The following is a 20612-nucleotide window of genomic DNA, read 5'->3' as shown; positions in this document are numbered from 1 at the left end:
TGCAATCATTTTTAATGTACCTGCAAGCTTCCTCTCGTTATATAAGTTCCCCTTCTCAATCATTCGTCCTCCTCCGTTGAATTCTAAATTTCTCCCAGTCCTCAGGTTTGTAGCTTTTTCTAGCCAATTTGTATGGCTCTTCCTTGGCATTAAGACTATCCTTACTTTCCCTTGTTAGCCACGGTTGAGCCTACTTCCCCGTTTTATTTTTACTCCAGAAAGAGATCTACAATTGCTGAAGCTCATCCATGTGATCTTTAAATGTTTGCCATTGCTCATTCACCATCAACCCTTTAAATGTCCTTTGCAAGTCTATTCTAGCCAATTCACGCCTCATACCTTCGAAGTTACCTTGTCTTAAGTTCAGCATCCTAGTTTCCAAATTAATTGTGTCACTCCATCTTATTAATGAAATCTACCATATTATGGTCACTCTTCGCTAAGGGGCCTCGCACAAAAAGATTGCTAAATAGTCCCTTCACATTACACATCACATTATGATGGCCAGCTCTATAGTTGGTTCCTAGATATATTGGTCGAGAAACCATCCCTAATACATTCCAGGAAATCCTCTCCCACCGCATTGCTACCAGTGAAGTTAGCCCAATCAATATGTAGATTAATGTCGCCCATGATAACTGATGTACCTTTATTACACACCCCACTTATTTCTTGTTTGATGCTGTGCCCAACATCACGACTACTGTTTGGTGGTCTGTACAAAAATTCCAATAACGTTTTCTGCCGTTTTGGAATTCCGCAGCTCCACCCATACCGATTCCACATCATCCAGGCTAATGTCCCTCCTTACTGTAGCATTAATTTCCTCTTTAATCAGCAACGCCACCCCGCCTCCTTTTCTTCTCTCCTATTCTTCTAAATGTTGAATACCCCTGGCTGTTGCGTTCCCAACCTTGGTGAACCTGGAGCCATGTCTCTGTGATGCAAAATACATCATATCCATTCTCTGCTGACTGAGCAGTTAATTCGTCCATCTTATTTCGAATACTCCTCGCATTGCGGCACAGAGCTTTCAGGCTTGTCTTTTTAACGCACTTTGCCTCTTCAGAATTTCTCTTTTATGCGGCCCTTTTGGTTTTTTGCCTTGAGTTTATCAGCCCTCCACCTTTGCTATTCCACTTTCTATCTTTTGCTTCTGCCTCCATTTTACTTTCCTCTGTCTCCCGACATAGGTTCCCATCCCCCGTGATGTTAGTTTAAGTCCTCCCCAACATCACTAACAAACACTCCCCCTAGGAATTGGATCCGGTCCTGCCCAAGTGCAGACCGTCCGGTTTGTTCTGGTCCCACCTCCCCCAGAACAGTTCCCATGTCCTAGGAATTTGAATCCCGACCTCTTGAACCACTCCTCAAGCCACGTATCCATCTGAGCTATCCTGCGATTCCTCCTCTGACTAGCACGTGTCACTGGTACCAATCTTGAGATTACGACATTTGCGATCCTACCTTTTAATTTAGCTCCTACCTTCCGAAATTCGTCTCGTAGGACCTCATCCCTTTTTTTTACCGAGATCGTCGGAACCGACAGCACTATGACAATTTGCTGTTCACCCTCCCTCTTCAGAATTTCCTGCACCCGCTCCGAGACATTCTTCACTGTTGCACCAGGGAGGCAACATACCATCCTGGCGTCTCGGTTGTGGCTGCAGAAACGCCGATCTATTTCCCTTACAATCGAATCCCCTCTCACTAGAGCTTTCCCACTGATCTCCCTGCCCTGCTGTGCAGCAGAGCCAGTCACTGTGCCTTGACCTTGGCTGTTGCTGCTACCAACTGATGAGTCAAAACCCTCAAAAGTACCCAAAACGGTGTATCTGTTTTGCAGGGACTGAATGCATTGGACCCCTGCACTACATTCCTTGCACTGCTCTCCTCAGTGTGAACTCACTGATGCACCATCAAGCAGGAGGGATTGGTGGATACATTGCCATACACAGTACATTTAACAGCATAAAGACATAAGAACATAAGAAATAGGATCAGCAGCAGGCCACACGGCTCTTCGAGCCTGCTCCACCATTTAACACGACCATGCCTGATCTGATCACGTTTTCAGGTCAACTTGCCTGCCTGTTCCCCATAACCCTTTATCCCCACATCTGTTAAGAAAATGTCTATTTCTGTCTTAATTTTTTTCAATGACCCACCTTCCACAGCGCTCAGAGGCAGCGAATTCAACACCTCTACTAAGATTTGAGAGAAGAAATTCCTCCTCATATCAGGTTTAAATGGGCATTACACCTCCCCTTTTCCAAATCTGCCGCCATTCAGAATATTATCTGAATGGCTGCAGATTAGGAAAAGGGGAGGTGCAACGAGACCTGGGTGTCATGGTACATCAGTCATTGAAACTTGGCATGCAGGTACAGCAGGCGGTGAAGCAGGCAAATTGGTTTTTGGCCTTCATAGCTAGGTGATCTGAATATAGTAGCAGGGAGGTCTTACTGCAGTTGTACAGGGCCTCAGTGAGGCCTCACCTGGAATATTGTGTTTAATTTTGGTCTCCATATATGAGCAAGGACGTTCTTGCTATTGGGGGAGTGCAGCGAAGGTTTACCAGACTGATTCGCGGGAGGCAGGAAAGACATATGGGACAGACTAGAGCGTCTGGGACTGTATTCACTGGAGTTCAGAATGTTGAGAAGGGATCTCATAGAAACAACTAAAATTCTGACTGGACTCGACAGGTTAGACGCAGGAAGAATGTTCCCGTTGTTGGAGAAGTCCAGAACCAAGGGACAGTCTTAGGGTAAGGGATAGGCCATTTAGGACTGAGATGAGGCAAACCTCTTCACTCTGAGAGTTCTTACCCTGTGGAATTCCCTCCTGCACAGCGTTGTTCATGCCAGTTCATTGGGGAAAGTCAAGAGGGTGTTAGATATGGCCCTTACAGTTCAATGGATGAAGGATTATGGAGAGAAAGGAGTAAATGGGTGAATGATCAGCTATGATCTTATTGAATGGTGGTGCAGCTTCAACGGGCCGAATGACCTTCTCATGCAACTATTTTCTATGCTTCTATGTTTTTATGTCCCCTTATTCTAAGATTTAACTTGTTTCTCTCCGCTGTGAATCCACTGCAGTTCCATGGGGTTCGTGGACTGAGTGAATCCCTTCGCACGCCCTTGGCAAGTAAACGATCTCACTCCAGTGTGAACTCTTAATGTGTCAGCAGGTGGAAAGAGTGCGTAAAAGACTTTCCACAATAAGAGCCTCTGAGTGGCAGCTCTCATCAGTGTGAATTATCGCGTGCTTCTGCACGCCGGATGAATTATTGATTTGCTTCCCACACACGGCACAGAACACGCTGATTATTTTCCAACTATCACTATTACTACCCTAACGTTTTTGGACTTCACAATAACTTGCCTAACTAATTGTTCCTCGATCTCGCTCCCAACGCATCATTTGTCGGCGTGGAAGTAAGCCCTCTTCATGCTTGGCCAATCTTCAAGAATTTTTTGAGGATTTAACGAGTAGAGTGGACAAGGTGGAACCAGTAGTTGTGGTGTCTTTCAAAAAGCGTTGGACAAGGGTCCACACAAGAGATGTTTGTGCAACATTAATGCACATGCTATTGGTGGTAATATTTTGACGTGGATAGAGATCTGGTTGGCAGACAGGAAGCAGAGATTCGGGATGAACGGGTCCTTTTCAGAATGGCAGGCAGTGACTAATGTGGTGCATATGGGCTCAGTGCTGGGATCCCAGCAATTTAAAATATAAATCGATGATTTAGGTGAAGGAATTGTGTGTAATATCTCTCAGTTTGAAGATGATACTAAGCTGGGTGGCGGTGTGAGCTGTGAGGAATATGCTAAGAGACTGCAGGGTGAATTGGACTGGTTCGGTGAGTGGGCAAATGCATCGCAGATGAGGTATAATGCGGATAATTGTGAAGTTATCACTTTGGTGGCAAAAACGTGCAGGCAGAATATTATCTGAATGGTGGCTGATTAGGAAAAGGGGAGGTGCAACGAGACTTGGGAGTCATGGTGCATTTGTCATTGAAAGTTAGCAAGTGCTGAACAAGACAAATGGCATGTTCGCCTACATATCTAGGGCATTTGAGTATTGGAGCAGGGAGGTCTTACTGCAGTTGTACAGGGCCTTGGTGAGGCATCACCTGGATTATTATGATCAATTTTGGTGTCCTAATCTGAGGAAGGACGATCTTGCTATTGAGAGAGTGCAGCGAAGGTTCACCAGACTGATTCCCGGGATGCCATGGCGGGCATAGGAGAAGAGATTGGATCCACTGAGCCTGTATTCACTGGAGTTTAAATGAATGAGATGGGACCTCTTAGAAACATACACAATTCTGACGGGACTGGACAGTTTAGATGCAAAACGAATGTTTCCGATGTTGGGGAGGTCCAAAACGACTGGTCACAGTCTAAGGATAATGCGTAAGCCATTTAGGACCGAGATGAGGAGAAATCTTTTCACTCAGAGAGTTGTTAACCTGTGGAATTCACTACCACAGAAAGTTGTTGATGCCAATTCGTTAAATATATTCAAAATATGGCCCTTACGGATGGATCAAGGGGTATGGAGATGAAGCAAGAACGGGGTACTGATGTCAATGACCAGCCATGATCTGATTGAACGGTGATGCAGTCTCGGAAGGTCGGATGGCCTACTCCTGCACCTATTTTCCATTTTTCTATGTTTCTATATTTCGTGGGACTGCCTATGTTGCTGATGGTGATTCACCCGGACTGCAGGCCCCTCACAGGGCGCACGATGTAGACAATGTGTGAGTGAGAGTGTTATTATTCACGCGAATCACTGGCCACGCGGGGGAGAGCAGCTCGCTCACAATATCAGGACACAGGGAATCTGATGCAGGAACGTTTCTGCGTCTTCTCATCGTTTAATTAATTTCAGAATCAGTGTGAAGGGATATTTCCCTACATTCTTCAACTGCTGTCTGAACTTAGTCTGGGTCACGGCATAAATTGCCGTGTTTGTGCAGCAACTCAGCAGCTGCAGCATTATTCCAACGTCCATTACATAAAAAGGTATATAAACAGAATCATGCCCCAAAAAGTACATCTGGGCCCAGATAGAATTCACCATAAGCACCGCTCACAACAGGATGAAATTGCCGGAGATAACAAACAGTAAAATGATGGAATTCCTGCGGCTCGCCATCTCTGGGTCACTGGGACAATCGCCACTGCTGGCACCCCGGAGTTGCCTGCGGGCTCTGCTGGCCAATATAATATGCCTGGCGGTGACAGTATTGAGCAGCAGAATCACAGCAAATGGGATACATGGGGTGAGAATATAATGAAGGAATATGATTGCTGCCCAGACCGGTGAATACAGAACATCATTTGTTATATAGCAAAACCAGGGCATGTTTGCAAGTGTATACAAACCTGTCAACATAAAATACCAGAAAATGTTCTTTAACCCGCTCAGCAAAGTAACGGTTGCCAGAACCACAGCCGCCGTTCTCTCGGTGCAATATTTAGTTTTCAGATTCTGGCAACAAATGGCCACAAAGCGATCAAAGGTGAAACTGATGGTGAACCAGACAGAACAATCTGTTGCTGCGTGAAGTAAGACGGCGTGAATATTACACACGTGGAAGGACCGCACGAAATGTAACTCTTTCTGATAAAGAAATGGAATGTGCCTCAGTATCACGTCGAGGATAATGACCAGGAGATCCGTCACTGCCATGGCAACCAGATAGCGAGTGACACATCTGGAGGATCCACGAGGCAGGATCACAATCGTCAGGATGTTAACTGTCAGGCAGGGAAATAAACAGGTAAATTAAACATTAATTTGGGAGCAAGAAATAGACTCCAAAGTAAAATAATTAGCAATCATTGACAAGGTAATCACCAAATAAATTAATTTATCAGCATTAAATCAGACGACCTATCCCTCAGTCAATGAGCCGCCAAATGCTTATGTAACATCATAATCATAGACAGTCCCTCGAAATCGAGAAAGACGTGCTTCCACGCTTAAAGTGAGTTATCAGGTGACTGAAATGTCCAACATGGTAATAACAGTCTCTGTCACACGTGGGACAGAGAGTGTTTGAAGAAAAGGGTGGGTGGGGACTCTGGTTTGCCACACGCTCATTCCGCAGCCTGTGCTTGGATTCTACATGTTCTCGGCGATGACTCGGTTTGTTCAGCGCCCTTCCGGATGCACTTTCTCCACTTAGGGTGGTCTTTGGCTAGGAGCTACCATGTGTCGGTGGGGATGTTGCATTTTAACATGGAGGCTTTGAGGGTGTCCTTGAAACGAGTATTTAAAGTATTTGAACACAAATGGAAGAGATTAATTGTTGCAGCTTTTCACCTGTTGGTTTCCACTTGTGCAGAGAATATTAGACGAGAAAATATGAAAGTTTGTTCATATTCTAAGTACCTAAGTTCCAATCAGCTGGGGTTGTTTATCCTGAAATATAACGATATTTGATTTAAATTATATATCAATTGCTCCCTCATTGTAGAAACATAGAAAATATAGAAAATATTTGCAGGAGTAGGCCATTCGGCCCTTCGATCCTGCAACGCCATTCAATGAATTCTTGGTTGAACATGCAACTTCAGCACCACTTTCCTGCTTGCTCGACATACCCCTTGATCCCCCTGGTAGTAAGTACAATATATAACTCCTTTGTGGATATATTTAGTGAATTGGCCTCAACAACTTTCTGTGGTAGTGAATTCCACAGGTTCACCACTCTCTGGGTGAAGAAGTTTCTCCTCATCTCAGTCCTAAATGGCTTACCCCTTATCCTTAGACTGTGACCCCTGGTTCTGGACTTCCCCAACATTGGAAACATTCTTCCTGCATCTAACCTGTCTAAACCCGTCAGAATCGTAAACATTTCTATGAGATCCCATCTCATTCTTCTGACTCCATTGAATACAAGCCCACTTGATCCAGTCTTTCTTGATATGTCAGTTCCGCCATCCCGGGAATCAGTCTGGTGATCCTTCGCTGCACTCACTCAATAGCAAGAATGTCCTTCCTCAAGTTAGGAGACCAAAACTGTACACAATACTTCAGGTGTAGCCTCACCAAGGCCCTGCACAACTGTAGCAATACTTCCCTGCCCCTGTACTCAACTCTCCTTGCGATGAAGGCCAACATGCCATTTGATTTCTTAATCGCCTGCTGTACCTGCATGCCAACCTTCAATGACTGATGTACCATGACACCCAGGTCTCGTTGCACCTCCCCTTTTCGTAATCTGTCACCATTCAGATAATAGTCTGTCTCTGTGTTTTTACCACCAAATTGGATAACCTCACATTTATCCACATTATACTTCATCTGCCATGGATTTGCCAGCTCACCTAACCTATCCAAGTCACTCTTCAGCCTCATAGCATCCCCCTCGCAGCTCACACTGCCACCCAACTTAGTGTCATCCGCAACTTTGGAGATACTACATTTAATCCCCTCGTTGAAATCATTAATATACAGTGTAAACAGCTGGGACCCCAGCACAGATCCACGAGTCACTGCCTGCCATTCTGAAAAGTACCATTTACTCCTACTGTTTGCTTCCTGTCTGACAACCAGTTCTCAATCCATGTCAGCACACTACCCCCAATGCCTTGTGCTTTAACTTTGCACATTAATCTCTTGTGTGGGACCTTGTGGAAAGCCTTCTGAAAGTCGAAATATACCACATCAACTGGTTCTCCCTTGTCCACTCTACTGGAAACATCCTTATAAAATTCCAGAAGATTTGTCAAGCATGATTTCCCTTTCACAAATCCATGCTGACTTGGACCCATCATGTGACCTCATTCCAAATGTGCTGCGATGATATATATGTGCAATAAAATCGATAACTGTAATCAAATTAAACTTTTACCATTGAAGAATCAAATTAAATGTGTTTGCCGGTGATGATGATGCACTTCAGTCCCTCCGGCACCCACCTCTCGTGGAAGGCAATGAACGTTCCGGTAGACACCGCGTGCTCCATCTCCAGGGACACCCTGGATTGAACATTTCCGCGGAAGAGAGGGAGGCAGCCGGGCTGAACGATCCTCTCGACCGCCCGCTGCCTGGACCAGCTGATGGTCCGCTTGGCCATGCCTCGGAGCAGTACGACGACGAGGATTCTGACCTCCCGCTCCCCCTCCGCACGAGGGGCCCAACGATCAGGAGTGTACAGCCGGAGGCAACAGATATATCCACTCTGTTTCTCGCTGAGAGACCCACTGAACTGAGACAGATCGGAATGGGTGGGACCAAATTGCAAATTCAAATTAAAGATTGGTAAATAAATGAAAGAAATCTGGCTGAACGAACCTTTTGTTTGTGAATGTTAATGATGCTTGTAATCCTGTTCCATCCATCAGAAGCAGTGCCATTAATGCAGAACTTGAGATAGTGACAAAGGAGACACTGACTGGAACTAAATGATCAGCAGATATTAACCTGCCAATAACATAGCGTGGACAGAACAGAGCGAACAGAGTTTTGCTTCCTCTATTCAACTCCAAGTGAGAACAAAAGACGAGAAATTGGCTGATAAAAGGAAGGAATAAAATATTAAAAAATGGACGGCCTCTTATATGATTTATGAATTATTGCATCACAGAAAATAACGATAAAACATTCACAATAAATAAATATTCATGAACCTCGGGGTCTCTGAGATGATTCCAGTGATGCGATGATGGGACTTCCCAGATAGGGCTCCCATCTCGCTTCAGGAGTTCACACCAACATCTCCCTAGATTACACTGCTACACCCCTCAGTCTAGATATTTAAGGACCAGGTTCGCCTACATTACACTACACCCACCTCTGACGAGAAATTTCATTCACAGGTTCTCCTAACTTCCAGTGCTCTCACGTCGGTCCAGGGATTTCATTCCGAGAGCCAAATATTTTACTCCGCTCACGCATCTGTGATTGGACCTGACTCTTTGGAAAGAACATCTGATCTTGGTCACAACTCCACTTCATGCCCACTCCACATTACCCTGAACTGCCTTGTCATTTAAAAATCAGTCTATCTCCATTTAATAAGATTCATAGAAGCTGCCTCCACAGCTCTCTGTCGCAGAGAATTCGAAAGATTCACGCCTCCCTGAGAGAATAAATTGCTTCTCATTTGTGATTTAAATGGGCGATCCGTTATTCTGAACCGATGTCCCCTGGTTCTAGATTTCCCCCACTAGAGGAAACATCATCTCTGCGTCTACCCCATCAAGCCCCTATAGAATTTTACACATTTAAATAAGATCACCTCATAGTTTTCTTAACTCTAATATATTCACACCCATCCTGCTCAACCTTTATTCTTATGACAACATTTTCATCACAGTAATCAACGTCGTGAACCTTCTCTGAACTGCCTCCAATGCAAGTAAATCCTTCCTTAACTAAAGTGACCGAAACTGTACACAATACTCCAGCTGTAGTCTTATTGACAACCTGTATTGTTGTAGCAGGACATCTATATACAGTCCCACTTGAAATAAAGCCAGACATTCTGCTGCCTTTTCTAATTGCTAATTGTATCTACATGCAAACCTTCTGTGTTTTATGCACAAGAATCATTGACCAATCTGGACCACAGTAATTTGGAATCTCTCCCCATTTAATAATAATTTGCTTATTTATTTTTCATAACAAAGAAGATAACGTCACATTTTCCACATTATACCCCATCTGCCATTCTTTTAGCCCATCCATTTAGCCTATCGATATGCCTTTGCAGATTTTTTGCGTCCTCCTCACAACATGCTTTCACACTTATCTTTGTATTATCAGTGCCTCGATGCTGGTACACCTGGACAGTTCCATTGGGCGGGCCACATCTTCCGAATGCCTGACACAAGACTCGCAAGCAAGCGCTCTACTCGGAACTCCTACACAGTAAGCGAGGCCCAGGTGGGCAGAGGAAACTTTTGAATGAAACGATCAAAGCCTCCTTGATGAAATGCAACATCCCAACCGACAGCTGGAAGTCCCTGGCCCAAAACTGCCTGAAGTGGAGGAAGAGCATCCAGGAGGGCGCTGAGCACCTCGAGTCTCGTCGCGGAGAGCAAGCAGAGACCAAACGCAGGAGTAAGAAGGAGCATGCGGCAAACGAGCCCCACCCACCCTTTCCTTCAACCACTCTCTGTCCCACGTGTGACAGAGATTATAATTTTCGTATTGGACTGTTCAGTTACATAAGAACTCATTTTTAGAGTGGAAGCAAGCCTTCCTCTATTTAAAGTCACTGTCTACGATGATGACGTTGTATCATCAGCAAAGATTTAACATTTAATATAGATTTTCAAAGTTATGATGGGTTTTGATAGACCGAGTAAGTCGCAAATGCTTCCAGTTGCACAATGGTGCGTAACCAGAGGTGACAGGTTTAAGGTAATTGAAAAACGAACCACAGGAGAGATGAGAAGAGTGTTCTTTATGCAGTGAGCTGTTGCGATCTGGAATAGGATTTGTGAGAACACGGTGGAAGTAAATTTAATCTTTATTTTTGAAAGGGAATTGCTTTATTCGTGGAAGGGGATAATTTACATTTTTCTGGCTAAAGAGTTGGACATCTGGGATAGTTCTATCCAAGAGACGGCATGGACACTATGGACCGAGTTGCCTTTCTTTCTGTATTAATCTTTCATTCTATGAGCAAGAGACAGAGACAGTAAAATGTGGAGAGACAGAGTTAAACTGACAGAGAGACAGAGAGAAAGTGAGAAACTTACAAAGTGCCAGAATGAATGAGAAAAAGAGAATAGAGAGAGTATGACTGGAGGACGTATAGAGGGAAGTAAATTAACATTTATTGTGCAATTGGATAAATACTTGAAGGGGAAAATTGTTGGACGATAGGAATAGAGCAGGGGAATGGGACTAATTGGAGGGGGTGAGACCATGGTGGGATTTGAATACATGGGTGAGAATAATAAAAATGAGGCATTACTTAATCGGGATCCAATGTTGATTGAAGAGCAGATTGTTGATGGGTGAACAGGACTTAGTGGAGTTTGGATATGAAGAGCAAATTATTTAGGTGAACTCTAATTCATAGTGGACTGTAACTGTGAGGTGGGCAAGGAAAGCATTGCAATGGTGAATTCCTGTTTAACAAAGTCACTGGGCTATTGAAGCGAAGGAATGAGGTGGCCAGTATTATCGAGATGATAGTTGGCAGGACCAGTGATTCAAAGGAGAAGAGGTCAGAACTGAACTCAGGGTAAAACAGAATACCGAATTTGTGAACAATCTCGATCAGCTTCAGACATTGGCCACAGAGGGGACTGGGTCAATAGATATACAATGTGATAAAGTCTTCCAAAGATTTAAGTGACATACTCAGTAATACAGTGAAATATAGATTAGAGTTATAATTGCTGGATATGGAGACTTAAGAGGAACACCAACAACACCAAAGAGTGTGGAATAAATTAAAAGAACACTCGTACAATTAACAACGTATGAATAATTAATAGCTGGATGTAGAGATGTCCCAGGAACAACAACTGAAGCAAAGATGAGAAAGCAATTTACAAGTCTAGTAATACAGCGAAACATGGTTTGCAGAGTTAATAGTTGGATACAGAGACTACCAGGAACAACAAATGCAGCAAGGAGGGGGGGGGGGGGGGAGTAAAATATGAGACCAGTAATACTTTGAAACATGGTTACTGGAATAACTAGATAGACTTACCAGCAAAACCAACAACAGCAAGGACGGGATAGTAAATGTATTGAATAATACGCAATGCATAACGCATTCGCAATACTAATGGTAGTTCCTCATAATGTGCAACAAGATAGTTAAAATACAAGATGAAACTCCTGCCATTTGTTGTAACATTCCAATCCATTTTTTTCAGATTCTGATCCATTGTTGTAACATTCGAATCTACTGTTCTCAGATTCCGACTCCCTCTCTGTGGAGCAGTGCGATGATCGCTGTTAGTGCCAGAGGTGATGCTCTCACTGTGACTATTGGGTAACACATTGAAAGGAGTGCCTTTTTAAAATGAGCGAGAATCACTCCAGTGACACAATTCGGTAAATAGAGACATATATTAATTACAGTCACTGAACAAGCAGCTTCTGTAAACCCGTGGAGACTGATATTAATTACAGTCCCTGAACAAACATTTTCAATTAACCCCTTTCAATCCAACACTTTATCTACCACAATAAAGTTGATCTCCAGGACTAGTTTTGATCACCTGGATGGGTCGGATAGGAATGTTCTCAAATACTTTTCACGAAATTGGCCTGGATTTTAAACTGGTTTTTGCCTCTCCCAGGAGATCACATGGCTCCGGTTGGTCTGGAGTGTAGAATGGTTCAGTTTAAGATATATCACAGTTGTGTGGGGCAGTCTGCTTGTGCTTGGTGATCTTTACTTTTCCCCATTGTTAATGGTTAAAAGGATGACATGTAAGCTTCAGGGCTGCTAACCAATGGTCGTGTGAGTCTTTGTCGGCCGGTGCGGACACGATGGGTTGGAAATGGACTCCTGTGTTGTAAATTTCTATTTTTCTATGTTTCTCTATAACTAGTCCGAATGGATGTATGAGTGTTGCTGAGTGAAGGAATGATGGAAATAGCTCAGGCCAGAATCATTAATCCTCCCTGGATATGTCAGTGGTGACAGAGGACTGGAGGTTCACAAATGGTACACCCTGTTCAAGAAAGGAAAGAGAGATAAAACCTGTAGCTACAGGCCAGTCAGACTAACGTCTGTGGTGGGGAAACTTCTGGAGGCCATAATCCGGTATGAAATTATCTGTCACTTGGAAAAACCTGGATTAATAAAAGACAACCTGCACAAATTGTGTTAATGTCGAAGTGTATCTGAAAAACCTGATTGAGTTCCTTGATGTCATAACCTAACGGTTTGATGAGCGTAGTGCAGCTGATGTTGTGTATAACGTTTGATAAAATGTCACTTCATCGACTTGATAGGGTAACTGAACCTCATGGAATTAAAGGGACAGTAGCTGCGTGGATACAACATTGGCACCGGAACAAATAACTGAGAGTGGTGTGAAAAGTTGGCGTTCAGACAGAAGGGAAGTATAGAGTGGAGAAACCTAGGGTTCTATATTAGTGGCAGTGCTCTTTCTGATAGAGATTAATAGCCAGGACCTAAGTCTAAAGGCATAATTTCAAATTTGCAGATGTCACGAAACTCAGAAATGTAGTAAGCAGTGAGGAGCATAGCAGACTTCAGGAGCACAGCGATAGTCTGGTTAAATGGGAAGACACATGGCAGGTAAAATTAAACATGTGTGAAGTGATACATTTTGGGAAGGAACATGCCAAGAGGCAATATAAGTAAAAAAATACATTTTTAAATGGTGTGTTGGTGCAGAGACACCTGGGAGTCGATGTGCACAAATCTTTGAAGGTGGCAGGGCAAGTTAATAAAACTGTTAAAAACGCAGGAAGAATCATGACTTTATGAATCATCGGGTATGGTAGCAAAGTGATTGTGCTACTGTGCTAATGATCCAGAGACCTGGAGTAAAGATCCAAGGGCATGAGTTCAGATCCCACCAGCTGTGCAATTTAAGGTGAATCAATAAATCTATAATTAAAATATTGTGTCAGCAATGGTGACCGTGTGGATCTCGATTGTCATTACCCGTCTAGTTCAATAACCTGTTTTGGGGATGGAAATCCCCCGTCCTTACCTAGACTGGCATATATATGACCCCAGTCCCACAGCAATATGGTTAACTCTAAATAGCCCTCTAGATGTATCGATGCATTCACCAGCAGCGTTAAGGTGGAATTTGCGATGGACAATAAATGCTGCCCACACCACCGATTCACCCATAATGTAGATAAAATAAAAATCTGTTAAACATCGGTTAATCTCTGCATGACGATTCCGCATCACACATTAGGAAAGCCTTGGAGAAGGTGTGGAAGAGATTTAATCATCATCATAGGCAGTACCTCGAAATCGGGGATTACTTGCTTCCACTCTAAAAGTGAGTTCTTAGGTGATTGAACATATATGGGAATTACGTTCTCTGTACCAAATGGGGTAGATAATGGTTGAGGGAAAGGGTGGTGGGACTGGTTTGACGCACACTCCTTCTGCTCTCTGCGCTTGTTTGCTGCATACTCTTGGCGATGAGACTCGAGGTGCTCAGCGACCTCCCGGATGCTCTTCCTCCATTAGTGCAGTCTTTGGCCAGGGACTCCCACCTGTCAGTGGGAATGTTGCTCTTTTTCAAGGAGACGTTGAGGGTGACCTTGTAACGTTTCATCTGCCCACGTGGGGCTCGTTTGCCGTGTAGGAGTTCCAATTCGAGCGCTTGCTTTGCGAGTCTCGTTTCAGGCATGCGGACAATGTGGCCCACCCAGCGAGCTGATCAAGTGTGCTCAGTGCTTCGATGTGGGAATGCTGGCCTGATCGAGGGCGCTAACGTCTGACATCCCAAGGGATCTGCAGGATCTTGAGAAGACATAGGTATTTATCCAGTAATTTGTGGTACCTACTATATACGGTCCACGTTTGTGATCTGTACAGTAGGCTGGATATGTCTACATTCTCGTAGACCATGAGCTTGGTTCCAGATTTTATGGCGTGATCTTCCAACACTCTCTTCCTCATGCGACCGAAGGCTGCGCTGGTGCACTGGTTCCCCCAGAGAGAGTTATGAGGAGATATAAGCAACTGTGATTTTTCCCGTTCGATCAGAGATATTAACGATAGATTTAATAGAGGTTTTCAAGAATATGAGGGCTTTGGATAAAGTAACTGAAGAGAAACTCTGCCAGTGGTAGAAGACTTGTTAACCAGAGGGAAGTTTTTTTACGAAAATTAGCAGAGGGAAGATGAGGAGAATTTGTCTTACACTGCGAGTTTGCATGATCTGGCTTGTTCTCGCTAAAAATAGGATAGAAGCAGATTTAACAATAACTTTTAAACTTTGCAGATGACACAACGATTAGTGGGAAAGCGGATTGTGTGGAGGACGCAGTGAGGCTGCAAAGAGATTTAGATAGGTTAAGCGAATGGGCTAAATTTTGGCAGATGGAATACAATATTGGAAAATGTGAGATCATCCACCTTGGAAAAAAAAAACAGTAAAAGAGAATATTATTTGAATGGGGAGAAATTACAACATGCTGCGGTGCAGAGGGACCTGGGGGTTCTTGTGCATGAATCTCAAAAAGTGCAGCAGGTAATCAGGAAGGATGATGGAATGTTGGCCTTCATTACGAGAGGGATGGAATACAAAAGCAGGGAAGTCATGCTGCAACTGTACAAGGCATTGGCGAGGCCGCACCTGGAGTACTGCGTGCAGTTCTGGTCACCTTACTTAAGGTAGGATATACGAGCTTTGGAAGGGGTACAGAGACGATTCAGTAGGCTGATCCCGGAGATGAGGGGGTTACCTTATGATGATAGATTGAGTAGACGATGTTTTTACTCGTTGGAGTTCAGAAGGATGAGCGGTGATCTTATAGAAAAATTTAAAATAATGAAAGGGGTAGATAAGATAGAAGCCGAGATGTTGTTTCCACTGGTCGGGGAGACTGGAACTCGGGGGCACAGCCTCAAAATACGGGGGAGCAATTTAAACGGAGTTGAGAAGGAATTTCTTCTCCGAGAGCGCTGTGAATCTGTGGAATGCTCTGCCCAAGGAAGGAGTTGAGGATAGCTCATTGAATATATTCAAATCACAGATAGATAGATGTTTAACCATTCAGGGAATTAAGGGTTATGGGGAGCGGATGGGTAAGTGGACCTGAGTCCACGGTCAGATTATCCATGATCTTGTTGATTGGTGGAGCAGGCTCGAGGGGCTAGATGGCTTACTCCTGTTCCTAATTCTTATGTTCTTATGTTCTTATGTCATTGGAATCAATACTGGAATTCCGGCATTTGAAGGGATCTGGGAACAGAACAGGTGTGTGGGGCTGACTGAATAGCTCGATCACAGAGCCTGGAGCAGCATGATGGATCGAATGGCCTCTTCTGTGCTGTATGATTCTGTGGTCCTTTGATAACAGAAGCCATTGCGTCCTTGTCTCGTGTGTAGAATCGAAGCTGTGCTCTTTTTGAGCTTGATTCTAATCGTTACTTGTGCTGTGATAAATGCAATAGCAGAAAAGCAAGCACAGTTTAAAACAGAGTTTTAAAAAACTGAAATCATGAAATAATTATGAGAGAAAAAATCGGGCCATGATGATAAAATCGTCACCAATATATCCAATAATAATTTCAGGAGAAGCCTCTGTAACCAGAGAGGTGAGAATGTGGACCCCAGCACCACAGGCAGTGGTTGAGGCGAATAGTACAGAACCATTTAATGGGAAGCCAGGTCAACAAATCAGGCAGAAAACATTAGAAAATATTGCTAATAGGGTAAGATGTAGAGTTGTGGGGGTTGTGTGGGGGTAGGTTGGTGGTGTATGTGCTGCATAAACGCCAGCATGGAGCAATCGGTCCGAATGTCTGCTTTGTGTGCTGTACGGTGATATATCATTTGCTTAGCGGAGCATGAGCCCCGCGCTGAACACATCCCGCGCCGGGATTCAATCCGCACATTATAAAGCATTGCTCTGATTCCTATTACATTATTTGTATCTATTTCCTCGAAGTATATCAAGGCTAGATGTAACCAAATCACAGATGAAGGTTGCAGCAGAAGAGAAGCTCGGGCAGACCGTCAAAGTTATGAAGGTGGAAATCACGATGGAGACAGAACATGATGCCACCGATGCTTCAATCGCAATACTCAGCGCTGACGAGTGAAGGAAGTGCCTAAGGAACCGGAACCCCAGCCAGAGACAGAAACTACCAGAGTGAACAAAATGAGTTTTGTAATAATACGACTGACCAACAAAAATGCTGCATCTGTGTTTAATGCTCAGCAATTTGAGGCGTGGAGAATGACAACCAGTTCAGGTTAAATTGTTTCACCGGCAGGTACAGCACGGGGTTAGATACACAGTGAATTTCTCTCTACACTGTCCCATCAAACACTCCCAGGGCAGGTACAGCACGGGTGGACACACAGTAAATTTCTCTCTACAATGGCCCATCAAACACGCCCAGGGCAGGTAAAGCACGGAATTAGATACAGAGTAAAGCTTCCTCTATACTGTCCATCAAATACTTCCAGCGCAGGTACAGCACCGGTTACATATAGAGTAAATTTCCCTCTACACTGTCCCGATCAAACATTCCCAGTGCAGGTACAGGGGGTTAGATACGAGTAAAGCTCCTGCACACTATCCCATCAAACAATACCAGGACAGGTACAGCACGGCTTAGATGCAGAGTAAAGCTCCCTCTACACTGTCCCATCAAACATACCCAGGGCAAGTACATCACCGGTTAGATACAGAGAAACGCTCCCTCTAAACTGTCCCATGAAATTTCCCAGAGCATGTGCACACGGGTTAGACACAGATAAATCACTCTCGAAACTGTCCCATTCTGTGTGTGTTGGGCTCAGACCCTCACTGGGTGTGAGATCAGCCGAACTCAGAACCAGCCTTGATTCAGTAACAGACTTTCGCAATGATCAAACTAATACAGTCCCTCAAACTAATACAGACCATCAAACAAATACAACTCGTCAAACTAGTACAGTCCCGCAAACTAATACAGTCCATCAAACTAATACAGCCTCTCAAACTAATATAGCCACACAAACTAATACAGCCCCTCAAACTAATACATGCCCTCAAACTAATACAGTACATCAAACTAATACAATCCCTCAAAGTAATACAATGCATCAAACGAATACAATCTTTCAAACTAATACAGCCCCTTAACGAATACAGCCTCTCAAACTAATACATTCCCTCAAAATTTCACAGCCCCGCAAACTAATACAGTCCATCACATTAATACACTCCATCAAACTAATACAGCCCCTCAAACATATATATCACCTCAAACTAATATGCCCTTCAAACTAATACAGAGCCTGAAATTAATACAGTCCCTCAAACTAATACAGTCCCTCAAATTATTAATGCTGCTCAAATTAATACAGCCACTCTAACTAATAAAGTTCCAAAAGTAATACAGAACCTCAAACTAATACAACCACTCTAACTAATATAGTCCCTCAAACTAATACAGTTCCTCAAACGAATACAGTTCCTCAAACTAATACAGTTCCTCAAACGAATACAGACCCTCAAACTAATACAGCCCCTCAACTAATACAGCTCCTCAAACTAATACAGCCCCTCAAACTAATACAGGCCCTCAAACTAATACAGACCTATAACTAATACAGCCCCTCAAACATATTATCAACTCAAACTAATATGCCCTTCAAACTAATATAGACCTTGAAATTAATACAGTGTCTCAAACTAATACAGTCCCTCAAACTATTAATGCTGCTCAAATTAATACAGCCGCTCAAACTAATACAGTCCCTCAAATTAATACAGTCCATCAAACTAATACAGACCCTCAAATGAATACAGTCCCTCAAACTAATACATTCCCTCAGACTAATACAGTGCATCAAACTAATAAAGTCCTTCAAACAAATACAGTCCATCAAACTTATACAGTCCCTCAAACTAATACAGACCCTCAAACCAATACAGACCCTCAATCTAATACAGTCGTTCGAACGAATACAGCCCCTCAAACTAATACAGCCCCTCAAACTAATACAGTCCCTCAAACTAATACAGCCGCTTAAATTAATACAGTCCCTCAAACTAATACAGTCCCTCAAACTAATACAGTCCATCAAACTAATGCAGTCTCTCAAAGTAATACAGTCTATCAAAGTAATACAGTCCCTCAAACTAATACAGTCCCTCAAACTAATATAGTCCATCAAACTAATACAGCCCATCAAATTTATACAGTCCCAGTAACGAATACAGCCACACAAATTGATAAAGTCCATCAAACTAATACATTCCCTCAAACTAATACAGTCCCTCAAACTAATACAGCCACTCAAACTAATGCAGTCTCTCAAACTAATGCAGTCTCTCAAAGTAATACAGTCTATCAAAGTAATACAGTCCCTCAAACTACTACAGTCCCTCAAACTAATACAGCCTCTCAAACTAATACAGTGCATCAAATTAATATAGTCCTTAAAACTAATACAGTCCATCAAACTAATACAGCCCCTCAGACTAATGTATCCTCTCAAACTGATACAACCCCTCAAACTAATATAGTCCCTCAAATTAATACAGCCCCTCACACCAATACAGACCCTCAATCTAATACAGTACTCGAACGAATTCAGCCCCTCAAACTAATACTGCCCCTCAAACTAATACAGCCCCTCAAACTAATACAGTCCATCAAACTAATACTGCCCCTCAAACTAATACAGTCCATCAAACTAATAAAGTCCATCAAACTAATACAGACCCTCAAACTAATACAGCCGCTCAAACTAATACAGCCCCTCAAACTAATACAGTCCATCAAACTAATAGAGACCCTCAAACTAATACAGTCCATCAAACTAATACAGACCCTCAAACTAATACTGACCATCAAACTAATAGTGCCCCTAAATCTAATACTGCCACTCAAAGTAATACAGTCCATAAAACTAATACAGCCCCTCAAACTGATCCAGACCATCAAACTAATACAGACTCTCAAACTAATACAGTCCATCAAACTAATACAGCCCGTCAAACTAATACATTCCCTCAAAGTAATACAGCTCCACAAACTAATTTAGTCCATCAAACTAATACAGTCCCTCAAACTAATACAGTCCATCAAACAAATACTGCCCCTCAAACGAATACATTCCATCAAACTAATACAGTCCCTCAAAGTAATCCATTAAAAAAGTCCATCAAACTCATACAGTCCAACAAACGAATACAACCCCTCAAACTAATATCGTCCCATAAAATATTACACACCTTCAAACTAATACAGTCCCGTGAACTAATACAGTCCCTCAAACTAATACAGTCCATCAAACTAAAACAGTCCTCAAACTAATATAGGCACTCAAAATAACACATTCCGCAAACTAATACAGGCCCTCAAACTAATACCAGCCCTCAAATTAATACAGTCCCCGAAACTAATAAAGACCATCAAAGTAATAAAGTCCATCAAACTAATGCAGACCATCAAACTAATATAGAACCTAAAACGAATACAGTCCCTATAACTAATACAGCCCCTCAAACTAATACATCCCCCAAAACTAATACAGACCTTCAAACTAATACAGTCCATCAAACTAATACAGACCCTCAAACTAATGCAGTCCGTCAAACTAATACAGTCTTTCCAACTAATGCAGCCACTCAAACTAATACAGTCCATCAAACGAATGCAGTCCTTTAAACTTATTCAGACCTTCAAATGAATGCAGTCCCTCGAAGTAATCCATGAATACAGTCCATCAAGCTCTTACAGTCCATCAAACTAATACAGCCCCTCAATCTAATACAGTCCATAAAACTAATACTGCCCCTCAAACAGATACAGACCATCAAAGTAATACAGACTCTCAAACTAATTTAGTCCATCAAACAAATACAGCCCCTCAAAAGAATACATTCCATCAAACTAATACAGTCCCTCAAAGTAATCCATTATAAAAGTCCAT

At 43.0% G+C, this 20612-nt stretch overlaps 1 pseudogene; it reads right to left on the bottom strand.

The window, feature by feature from the left end:
- Positions 1-4902: 4902 nt before the first annotated feature.
- LOC139257405 (probable G-protein coupled receptor 139) overlaps positions 4903-20612 on the bottom strand; it is a 55917-nt pseudogene continuing 40207 nt past the window's right edge.

Source organism: Pristiophorus japonicus, unplaced genomic scaffold (genome assembly GCF_044704955.1).
Source record: "Pristiophorus japonicus isolate sPriJap1 unplaced genomic scaffold, sPriJap1.hap1 HAP1_SCAFFOLD_83, whole genome shotgun sequence".
In the NCBI taxonomy this organism is placed as follows: Eukaryota; Metazoa; Chordata; class Chondrichthyes; family Pristiophoridae; genus Pristiophorus; species Pristiophorus japonicus.
The sequence above is the reverse complement of the archived record's forward strand: the minus strand, read 5'-3'. Positions and strand labels throughout refer to the sequence as shown.